At 38.1% G+C, this 12,752-nt stretch overlaps 1 protein-coding gene across 1 annotated transcript in view; it reads left to right on the top strand.

The window, feature by feature from the left end:
• Positions 1-4,649: 4,649 nt before the first annotated feature.
• The window catches only part of LOC150075174 (uncharacterized), a 60,922-nt gene continuing 52,819 nt past the window's right edge, over positions 4,650-12,752 (top strand). The window contains exon 1 of the mRNA XM_090388734.1: positions 4,650-4,997. The gene's annotated coding sequence lies outside the window, so the exon portion shown is untranslated. The remainder of the gene's footprint in view (positions 4,998-12,752) is intronic.

Below are 12,752 nucleotides of genomic sequence, written 5' to 3'. Positions count from 1 at the left end.
ACTGAGAGAAAGAGGACATAAAAATTCCTTTTATAGTTTCCCAAGAAGAAATAATAGAAATTGTAACAGAAAAATCCATTTGTTTATTCATAGTCAAAATTCCATACGAGAAAACCCTTTCCGGTCAATAGCATGTAAAATTTATCCCAGAATAGCGCGCGCGCTGTCTTTGTTTTCTTTCCGCATCTCTCTCTCTCTCTCTCTCTCTCTCTCTCTCTCTCTCTCTCTCTCTTTCTGTCTTTCATATTGATTCCGTTGTTCCGTCGTATGGGGCTCCTCTAGATGATAGAACTTGGTATCAAAATAATGCATCACGATCCCTCCTTTCCTGTTCTCAAAACCACCTCAGCAAAATTTAAATATTCTTCCAACGTACGTCTGTGGCTTGGTGTTTCTATTGCGTTGTGTGTGCAACGTATGGTTTGCGCTGTATGTTTTTCTCATAAAAGTTTTAAGTGGATAAATCTTAGAAAGTTGGTGGAATCATGTTGAAAAATGTTACTTTGCTTTTGTTTGCCGTTGAAGTTCCATGGTATGAATTTCTGGGTAAGGAAAAGAAGTCTCGTAGAAGAAAAATCCAATTAAATAATCGATATAACCTGGACACAAAAAGTATGAATGGGATTATACATTTATTGACTTTCAGAGTGCTGACATGAAGTGGCATTTAAAAGCGCATGTCAGAAGAGAATTAAGTACAGTTTGATATACTGATTGTAAAATGGCAGGGAATATAAATTTCTCGAATGAAAAATATCGAGTTGTGTAGTCCATAATGTTTTATTTTGGATTCTGGAAAGCAAAGACTGAGTTTTAAAGGTATTATTTCTGTTATGGGCAGATATAGAATAGGTCTTTCCCTATCATAAAAAACCATAACAGAAAAGCAATTAGAAATTTGAATTGATTTCGGTTTGTGATAATTAAATGAATTACAGTGACTTATCGATTTATTTAAAGTAATTATTGTTAAAATAAATTATTAAGCTATGTATAAAATCTTCAAATTTATACTTATAATTCGTAATTTGAAATTAAATTATAAATAATTTTCTTCAGATATGAATAATGATACCTGCTGTTGATTATAATCATGGGATGGATTCTTTAGAATTTGCACTCGAAGATAACTTAATAAGATAACGTCTTTCTTATTTTATAAAGTAACATAAATTTACTTTTAGGATTACGTTTTAATTGCCCTATGAAAATTTATATTTCCTTAAGTTCACTACACAGCCATTATCTCTGGAAAATCCATCCATCGTGGTACACTTTTCTCCTTTTCCTGGTATCTACAGTAACCAAACCTCTAGGGTGTTCCTCCACACGATTAAACACAGTAGCAGTTGCTGATATCCAGCGTAGGCTGTAGCAGAACATTCTGCCAACCCCCAACTACAATTTCAGCCTTCTGAATTTTTGGATTGCTGGCGACGGTTTATCCTTTGAACTGGAAACCAGAAAATGATCCACTCCCACTGAAAATTCACAGATACATGCAAACGAATTCAGAGCCTAGAGGATTATGCAAATGATTGGTATCAATGAGATAATTCAACAATACCCGCGCCGTTATCTGCTGTAGCCAGAATAGAACCTCTTGAAGTTAATCGACTGATGGAGACAGAAAACAAGGATGTTCAGATCTCACCAGCACGCTGCAAAAAGGTGTTGCTCACGAGAGGAACACTTAATTTATTTACCACTGATATTCGTTGGATTAATCGTGAGTATATTTACAGTAAATCAGTTGTTTCATGACTTGAATTCTAAGGTGGAAGACAATGGATAAGCTTTTAAGTTAGAACCCATGCAAGAGGATTCCCTTGGGAGCCAGTATTCAAATCAAAGGCTTTCAGACATAGCCAGCAGCTGTGGAATTGCCTCCAGGTCATACCACCCGAGCATATAAAGCTCCAAAGTACGTTTTCAAGTAGCATAGTCATATTGATTAGCTCAGTAACAGCGATGCTTCAGGTGGTGTTAGAGGGCGCGAGGTTTATTCCGATCTACCTGTTAACTGGTGTTTTAGTTTTAAAGTAAGTTTATTTCGTACTTAAGAAGTAGATAACGCTCACATGAAAATATTCTATAGAAGTAATTGATCGTTTCTTAACGGAATAAAAATTGGAAAGACTTGAAATTATTTTATATAGGTAAGTAATATTTCAATTTCTATACACGAATTTATAATCTCGTGTAATATTTATGAATAAGTTATAGTTAATAATTAATCAATTTTAACAATGAGTAATGTTTTTACCAATTTATGTAAATCTATCTGAATGAAGGGACGGTTAGAAACAGGTTGCTGTAAAATTTAACTGTTCTATTAGCACATGCACAAAATTAAAAACGAATGTATATGAGGGTGGTTCAATAAAGAATCGCCCTGACTTAGCTGCAGAGGTGCTAGCCTGTTGATTCTTGGCACAGGTTTTAGTCCTTCTCTACATAGCCACCGCAGATTTACACATTTTCCCATCAATGGATGAGGCTACGGATATCGTTTTTGTAGAAGTGGTGAGGTTGGTCTTTGAACCATGACTCTGTTGCAGAAACGAGTGTCTCGTCGTCGGGGAAGTGGGTCCCCCGAAGAAATGATTTGAGGGAAGGAAACAAGAAGTCCGATGGTGCAAGATCGGGTGAGTAGGCTGGATGGGGCAGTATTTCATATCCACAAGTTGCTGCTTCTGTTGTTGCAATTTCAGAAGTGTGGACTGGGACATTGTCTTGAAGCATTCTCACACCTTTGGACAACATGCCACGCCTACATGTTTTGATTTTCTACCGTAATTTTGTGAGTAAGTTGGCATAATAGGCACCTATAATTATTCTACCTTTCGGCAGGTAATCAGTCGTTATTACGCCTTTCTCATCCCAAAACACTGTCACTGAGACCTTTCCTGCTGACTCTTGGACCGTTGCCTTTTTTTTGGGGGGGGGGGATTATGATGTCGCCATTCCATGGACTGTTTTTTTACTTTCAGGGTCGAAATGATGTATCCAACATTCATCCTTAGTGATTAGACGAGAGAAAAAAAGTCTTCCTCATTTTTTTGGCACAGGACTAACAACTCTTGTGATTTCTGTTGTCGATCAGCCTTCTAGAAACCAGTCAATAATCGGGGAATCCATCTTGAACTCAATTTCCGTAAATGAAGTTGGTCATGAAGGACTGTTTCAACAGAGCCCACACTAATCTTCACCTCCTGGGACAATTCATGCACAGATATCCGGCGATCTTCCATGATTAACGATTCCACTTTTCTGATTGTGCTAATCAATGGCTGAATGAGGACTTGGAATGGGCTCAGATTCTACCGATGTCCGACCACACCTAAACTGTCTATGCCAGTGTTTCACAATCCATCGGACGGGGCTTCATCCTTATATACAGCAGTCATCTCCTCGTGGATTTCTTTAGGAGATTTCCACTTCAAGAACAGATACCGGATTACAGCTCTGGCTTCAACTTTGTCCATGATGCTACTTCGTCACACCTTCAGCTCTGTAAGAGAAAAACAAATTAAGACACAGGGCTGAAATTTAACACCTTTAGTACAGAGATATGTATGATGCTACACACAAAATATCATGACCTGAGATAAGTGGAAGTAGGTGAGGGCGATTCTTTATTGAACCAACCTCGTATTTAATAGCGTGACTGCGAGGGTGAAGGCAGAAAATGTAAGAAACATGCATCCACTTACTTTTTTTTGTTGTTATTTTTTGACTTTAGCATCGGAAATTATTATAATGAAACCTTTCTCACCAAGGACAATTGAAGTTTTAGACGAATTTCTCGCTAATTTTCTTTTGTAATAAAAAAACACTAACCGAAAGATGCTGTGACTTCATCATCCCAATTTAGCATCTCTAAACAATTTAATAATATAATTAATATAAGCTACATATTGTGTTATATGTATTAAAAAAGTGTATTCCCAATGTAGAATTGATTTCCCCAAGATTTCATCACTAAAATAATGATTTAGAAACATGTCATTTTATATCTTAAATCACCATCCGAAATGAGATTAGAAACTATTTAAGACCGTCTAGACAACGCTCCATATTTGATCGTGTTTTTTTGTTTTTAAAGCGAGCATTTCGCGCGACTTAACTTAATACTGTTCTCGAGCAGGGTAATTAAACCAATCATAAAGGCTAATTTGCAGTGGCCACTGTCTGTGGAACAACCGCCACTCTTTGCGGTATTGCCGAAAGAAGACGGTCGCAACAAATACAGCTTTAGTCTCTCCTAATACTTTTCTCTGTTTGATTGTAAAATCAATAGAGTTCCTTAGCGCTGTACACCATTTTTTCCCATAACGCATCTTCTTTGCACGATTAACTGAACTCAACAGCATTAAGCTTCAACACGATAACAACACTTCTACTCTTTTATCACTTTGTATTCTCTCAACTATTAGATAATTTTCGCCGTTATTGCTTCTCCATCTCTTACGATTGTTTTCTTTCGGCTTGTTCGACATCGGGCAGACTCTACGTCATTCATAAAATAGGTCTGGTAAGATACGGCGCATGAGCAGTAGGTGTCATCTTCATTTCCCCCAGCATCCCTTGCAAAATGAGCCTTTTCCACCTTCTAATCTCGCGCTACTCTTTGCTCCACACCACACTTCATCACAGGGCTCGCGCACGGCGACATGTTCTGTTAGCGAAAGCGGCATTCACATCGTCAAATGGGTGAGTAGGAGAGAAAAGAAAAAAAAAGAAGAATAGAAAGAAAGCAGGAGGTGGCAGTTATAAAAGTGGCGATGAGACATTTATCTGTTCGCAGAGATCTTGACAGTTCTTCTGGAAGGAGCATCGCGACATCTTAATAGCAAGATATAACTGACTGAAGAGACGATTTTCATGGTTGCTTTTATAAACAGTTTTCTTAAGAACTCTTCGTTCTCATAGATGAGGATAGAAAGACAGATATGGGCTGGTGCTTGGAGGACCATTGTTCCTTTTCTGTTCAGGTAAAGTACCTTCTTATGTTCTTCTTAATACAAAAATATTTAAATAGCAAAGGTTGTGACGTAATCTATCTCTCTATCGGGCAGCGGTTGGCGCACGTGGACTTAAGTGTCTGCACAATGTTTTGAATTACAAGAAATCTTAATCAAATGAGTAGTTTTAATGTAATTATAAATATTCCATTATGGTTTCCATGGAGATTTTTCAAATACCTTTCGTAGTGAAAAGATGTGGTTACTATTAGGGCTAAGAATGTTTCTAATTTATGATAACTTTACATCTTTGCTAGAATAGCTTTGTATTCTAGTATTTCCATAGCATATGACACTGTTTGAAGGGGCACGTGGTTGGCGTATTACGTTGTCATGGTTACATTGATCCGGAGATTATACGGTTCGCATCTTTTGACTGTATTTTACTGATCTTATCTGATGATTTTTTGCTCATAAATGAAAGAAGTTGTTTTGTATTGATTAAATAATATACAGACCATACTAAACTACCCAAGCAACTTATTAATGTGTAAAATTACGTCATAAACTACGTCACCATTAATGTGTATAATTACTACGGTCACAGAGATAAATCGTGTAAAAATGAATTGGTACTGACAATCACACCGCCCTTCAAGTTGACTGGTTCTAGTCAACTTCAAGGGCGGTGAATTGAAGTTACCATCAAATCTCATGAATCTCTGGGAACTGGAGAGTTAATATGTAGATGTCTAAAGTATAAAATATTGGTTTAAGAAACCAAATTTAGTTTATAGAATCTAGTATATAAACCTTGACTTATAGAAGCCAGCTTCTGTAAGTCTTAGGGGAGATATTTCAGAAAAGATGCTGATGGTGCACGTACATCTATTTATAATAATGATTATTTTCTGAAAGAGACTGGCAGGTGGTTTCCAAGAATGGAGCAAGGGTGGTGTGGATGAATCAGGGCGTTGTACACCTGCTTGAGTCGAAGATGTGTGGGCTATGAATGAAAACCTATTTTCCCTTCAAGACTTTCGCAAAAACGCAATCAAGGTCACGCAAGAGAGAGAAACGTACGTTGGTTTTTCTTTCTGAATGTGTGAGCTTATGGTTTGGAAGATGGGACTGGACAACTGTCTTCTACTGCCTAGAAAATGGACATCTTCACATTAGAAACACTGAAAATTCAATACACGTTTCTTAAAAAGTCGGTGCTATTGCGTGCTGCAAATCCAGTTTGTTTAGACAGTGTAGAGGAACGTGCATTGAATGGTTTTGTCACTGACCATACGCTGTGGTGGGATTTTCAGTATTATGGCTTGGGGTGAAGCTCGCTTTGCTCTGATGAGATAAATGGAAGATCGGGCGGCTGCCAAAGGATTAGTGGAGGAAGGAAAGCAATGATTTACAGATCGTGTCTGGTCCATTGTTAGAGAGAGAGGAAAAGATCCAGATGGAAAGATTAATAACAGAGATAGGTATAAAGGGCATACAGAGAAATTAATAGAAAGACGGATAGCTAAAATGAAAGAAAAAGCAAATAGACAGATGTAGACATCCAGATGTTGTGTTCTAAGTTGTTTTCCCTTTTTATTTATACTTTACAACAATCTAAAGTTAAGATATATTATTAAACTACGAAGAAATATATTTTGCTATCTATGTATATACTCAGAGAAAAATATAATAGGAACACTCTCTCTTATTATTATACCAAGCATAATGGGAATCGAATATCAACTTTCCACGCTTATGTGTACGATGAAAAAATCATTGCATAACGTTACTGTTGCAACAGTTTTGTATTAATGTTGCAGCATTACAGGGAAAGATCCTTATGCGTTTGTGGCAATAATGCAATTTTAAAGCATTTTAATATACCACAATGTTCCACATACAGAAAATTCGAAGTACTATATTTACAGAAAACTGATGGAATCTTTGTATTCTTGTTATTGACTTTAAAAAGTTAAAAATGCAGACCAATTCTACAAAAAAAGATTAAAGTCATAATGGATTGCCGTTATTGCACCAAATAAATTCTAAGAATAATGGCCAAATCAATTAGACCAATGGCCAAAGGGTTTAATAAATAAAACATGTAAGATGTTATCGAGGATAAGAAGTTAAATAATTTACTTCTTGGAAATAAATTAAGTTCGATCCTTTTAAGATTTTTTGATTAACAATTCAAATGACTTTCTCCTTTTAACAACTTCTTGAGAGGGTTTCTCTGTATTTGATTTTAAAAATATGAATTTCAACTATCTCTCTTTCTTTCTCTCCAAATGTCCCGCTCCTAGAGCAAAGACCAGTTACATGGTTGAGGAACTTACAACAATCCCCTCCAATACTCAGACTGGATTTAGGCTTCATGACCAACGCATAGAGAATATAATTAACCATTAAGCGGTTTCTTTTTATTTATTGAATTAATTACTAATAAACTACTGCTTTCCTTAGGCACACTTTATTTTGGTGCATACTGTACAAGATATACTCTAAAAGTAGGATACAAGTTCTGACATGTTTAGAAATTGATGGGCTGTTGGCAACTGCGTCCAAGTGAGTAAAATAATCACAAAAATAGATAAATGGAGAGATAAAGAGAAGACATTTGAGAAATTGACTATTATCATTTTATATACTCTATCCATCATCGAGCATGAGCTTTCCACTTATTACCTCTTTCGCCCATTAAACCAAAAAATATTTTGTAATCGCCGCATCCTCTCTACGATGACATCTTTACTCCCACGATGCGGCAAGGAAACGGAAAAGCCGCCTCGCTGGGGAGAAAGTGATGGAGTTAAGATTTTATTGCATTACCAGATGATTGCATTTCTGCTTGGCGAGGAGAAGACACATCATTTCTGTCGTGTGTGACCACACTTAAATGTGTTTTGCTTGTCGTGAGCGACATACGAACTGTAATTCACGGAGTAAACCGGCTGACCTTTAGTGACCTTGTCATCCCGGGCGAAGGAATGCGCGAGGAGAAAATGACAACAAGAAAACGAGAAAAACAAAATCCTATCAGTACCCAAACTCCCTCTCCTGATGTCGCTTTTTTTGTCGGACCACCGTGCCTTAACGCGCCATTTAGCGGACCTGATTGATGTAATAGTGGCTACGTTACATGCCGCCCATTCTCCCGCCGGTTAATCTGCCGCCAGCGATTGTCTGTCATAGTGCATGCGTGACGTAGTCCTGAGGCCATATGTTCTACTGGTAATCAGCGGTGGGATCTCGCCACAGTCTGAAAGCTTTTCCTCCTCCCTCTCCCCTTACAAATACTCCCAAAGTTTATAGAAGCTTCAAAAGTTCTCTTATTTCTAAAAACCGAAGCCATACCAAGGTCACAAGGTCAGGCGCAGCGCACACCACCCCCAAGTACTTCACGAGGCGATAACTCCATCTAAAATATCCGTCTAAATGTTTCCTCATTACTCAAAAGCACACCTGTGTTAATAACATCCGGTGGATATTAGAGTTAGTTGCTTAGTTACGGTTGCTAGGCAACTCTGGCTAATACTCATTTGGTGCTTGTTCTCGCGGTATTAGGGTCAAGGAACAAGCTTTGCCCGTAGTACGATGGATGGCCACGCTGAAGCCATATTTCATTAAAATGTTTGTTGTTATGGAACTTAGATTTGCTAGGGTGCTTGGAGGTAAGAGATCGGCAGATGGCTACGTCTTATTTCATTTGTAAACGTGTTTATGTACACTGCGTTAGGAAAAGTATAGTATCACGACATAAGTAATATTGCTTTCTTTTCTTTCTCTTAAATACATTTAAAAAATAAACTGTACACGCCGCACCCTTTATACAAAATACGCAACAAGCTCATACATATGTTGTGTGCATAAAAGGCCAAAGTGTTTACTGTTTATAAAGTGTGAAATATATGCTATAAACACTGAGTATCCAGTTTAATAGGTACACCTACCTAGTAGCGATTAATACCTCCTTTAACTCTAAGAACAGCCTTAAGTCATCTGCGAGGAGGTGCCAAAACATTCCACAGGGATGCTGGCCTATGCAGACTCGACAATTTCTCTAATGCCCTCTACCGGCCGTTTACCAAAACACAAATTAACCAACGTAATTATCTGAATGTTCAATTTCCATCCTTGCTCATATGCTAACAACTCAAGTCGAAAGATTAAAAATTATTAGTTTAAGAGTGGCTGTTTTGTGGACAGTTTACGTTTAACATAAACTAGGCTATTATCTCTGAAGACGAGACTCACAGCCGAGAAACGAAACGTATTAGTTCAGAGTCTAAATTTTACAATTAAGAATAATAAATTCCAAACAGCGCCTAAATTATAAGCTGTTTGGAATTCGTTCTAATTACAAAACGTGTATTTTTAGACCTTTTACAGCGTATTTAATGACAAAATGTGCGTGCATGTCCACGCATTAACCGAGTTATATGGCGCTGCTGATGGTTTCTCTTTCTTGGATCCTATTTCGAGGAAGAAAAATTGCTTTGCCTGCAGTCGTCTAACCTTTCCGACATTGCGTGTGTTTGCCGATTCCCGCGACTACCAACCCAGCACGCACGTGTTGAAAGTTCTCACGCGGAGCCAGCCATAATACGAAGAGAAAGAGAGAGACTTTGGCTCCGTGGGTTGCGAATAAATTGCAATTGGTAAAATGAGATTAAACATCGTCTCTAAGTAGGTCTGAATTGTCGTTGGCGTGGTAGACAAATAGATTACATTATCTGTCTCGTTTTCCAAAAGAAATCATCACGGCAGAGCATTAGCCTATCTCTCTCTCTGTCTCTCTACAGTATGTCATCTTCTTATTAGCAATCTGCCAGCCTCCACGACTACATAGCCTTCGTTCATTGAGTTATTATAAAAATAGTTTTCCTCACATAAAAATGCTTGCTTCAGATATATTAAACCATTATGACTATAGATAAAGAGGCACCCCGTTTGGAGCAAGATTTGTGGAAAGCAACAAGTGGTCTAATTGTTCCAAAGATTAATATACAAGACAGAATTACAGCTTTGACAATCTTTTTTTATGAAAACCCCAAACACGAAAGATATTAGAACCCATACTATTTTAGTACCTTGCATGGGTTGAAGATTGAGGGATGAAACAAGATACTTGTTGACATTAGACTTGGAATTTCCAGTCTTTTCATAAGACAGAAAATGGAAGGACTTGGTTAGAGATGGATCAATAATTAACCGACCTGCCCTCTTTTAAATGGAGTCCAGAAGACCGAGAGGGGTTATGGTGCATCACCCTGGAGAGAGTTTTAGAAGGCACCACTCCAGATGCGGAAACAATATTCCATGGTATAGTGGAGTCGAGATTTGTACAGAGTGAGTAGTTCTTAAGAAGAAAAACGCCGAGAGCGAAAAAGAAAACCTAGTTTGAACAGCTTAAATATGACACTTCTCTGCGTTAACTTTTGCAGTCAACCGTAACTGGAGAGACCACATAGTCCCCTGACGGTTGACTGCAAAAGTTAACGCAGAGAAGTGTTATATTTGAGTTGTTTCAAATAGTACAATAACCTGCATATGAGGTCTCCCTTTTATTAATTATACTAAAGCACAGTTTTTGGATGCCGAGAAGGAATATTTATGGCGTTTTTATGCCAAGTGAGATTAGAACATTAGGCAATTCCTAACGGAGTTATGTGAGCTTCTCTAGAAATTTGAGTGTCATCGAATATGAGTGTAGGAATAGAAGAATTCTTTTTGCGAGATATAAGACAGGACTGAATTTTAGAAGGATTGAAGTTAACTAAGGTTTCTTCCCCCATCCGAGAATTACTTGGAGATCAGCATTTAAGAAATGTGTAGTGGATATTCGAGAAGTTGAAGCTGTTTGTGCAGGGAAAGGTTTCTCAAACTGGAAGGTGGAATGCAATGTGCTATTATCAGCAAAACTATGGATAGGATAGGATTTCCAATCAGTGTCAAAAGGTCATCAATATGTACGAAGAGTTGTTGTTGTTCGGTTGTAGGTGCATCAGCAACTTAATATATTACCATGTTGTGTCATATATAATATATCTGTAAATTGCGTATGTTCTGTGGTCGCTTTGTTCTTTGCTGGGTTTACGACTAACTCACCCATATTGAGGGAAGAGGCCCATAAAAATTCTACGCGTTGACGGGGTTCGAAGTAGTCGTTTCCAACCGGTGTGGGGAGTACGATGATTACACCAACTGTGCTACTCATTAGGGAGAGGGCAGGAAAAGAATGGGAGAAAGAACTGAACCTTGGGGATGGCCAGCATTAGTGGAGAAGTTAGTTAGAAGACAGACATCTACCGCAGAGAATGGAGAGGGAGAAAACCAGATATCCAATTGCAAAAAATACTCTGCAGTCGATAATTTGGGAGCTTGTTTAGACCTTTATGCGGAACATGTTAAAGGCTTTAGAAATGTCAAGAAAACTTTTCCCAATAAATTTTTCCAAAGAGATCGGTAACATAACCTAGTATATCACCTGTGGACCAACACTGATGGAACCTATATTGGTGATCACTGATCACATAGAAAGTTTTGAGATAATTTAAGAAATGGCGGTTGATGGATTTCTCCTTTACTTCGTAAAGAATAGAAGTAAGTCCGCTAGAGCGATAATTTTTGAAGGGTGTATTTGTCGCCCTTTTTAGGAACTGGCTCGATATGAGCCAATTTGCACACAGAAGGGAAACCATAAACAGAATAAGTGTTTAAAAGGCGACACAAAAGAGGCGCACAAGTTTTGAGAGTTGGAAGATTTGTAGCGAATGGAGAGCGAAAAATTCGATAGATGAATTGACGGAATAGGGTCAAGAGATTTTAAGCGAAAGGAAATCAAGAAAAGGAGATTCCAAATAAGGAAATCTCTGACTAGGAATACCAGAGTGGAAATATGCACCATCACCACCTTTGAAGCGACAGGAATTGTACAGTGAATAATTAGGGCAACTGAGATGAACAGTGGTTGAATCATCCGATAATTGGGATTCTATAGCGAAAAAGTAAATGGGTCTTTTCGCAGATAAGTATGTTTTGTTTGTTTGGCTGTTCATGGTGTATTTATTCAGTAGATGAAATATAAGTCGAGAGGGGATATGTATGTATTAATGAAATTGTTCAATACGCGTACACATAACAAAAATATATCCAGCTCGTTGCATAACGTGGCTTCGATAATGCCTCCTGCATACACACTACTGACGCCCTCCAATCACCAGCTGGCAAGGCAGAGGTACGAGATTATACACTAGTTAATCCAGATTCTTCTTAGACAGTTAAATAGGTACTGTGGACTATCTAGTTGCCAATCCGTGAATAGTTTCAGAGCTGTACCCTCGAAATGTAAGGAATATCGGATTTTCATCATGACGCCCATCACATCCTCAAAAGACATCACTTAAAACGCATGACTGAAGAGGAGGGCTGCTGGACATTTACTCTGGAGACCAAAATTGAGTTTCATTACTTCAAGCTTCTACCAAGCAAAGTGGTGGTACTGCACCGGATGACAAGAGTGATCTACCATCTGGTATTGCCTAGTGATATAGAGGGGTGGCATTCCTCTGTGTAATGTGAAAGCCCACCACAACACCTGCTTACCTGATTAATACATACTTGGATAGTCACCTACAGTGTACCAAGTGCAGTGTTTCACTTTTTGTATGGGGGGTATATCAGTGTTACTAACAGTCCTACTATTGTGAAGGTGGTAGGACTGTTACACCACATCTCCCTATCCTTCCTTTCATTCTCTGACCTTCTCTTCTTTAAAAC

The sequence above is a fragment of the Mastigoproctus giganteus genome, chromosome 14, assembly GCF_048544385.1.
Source record: "Mastigoproctus giganteus isolate SK-2022 chromosome 14, ASM4854438v1, whole genome shotgun sequence".
In the NCBI taxonomy this organism is placed as follows: domain Eukaryota; kingdom Metazoa; phylum Arthropoda; class Arachnida; order Uropygi; family Thelyphonidae; genus Mastigoproctus; species Mastigoproctus giganteus.
The sequence above is the reverse complement of the archived record's forward strand: the minus strand, read 5'-3'. Positions and strand labels throughout refer to the sequence as shown.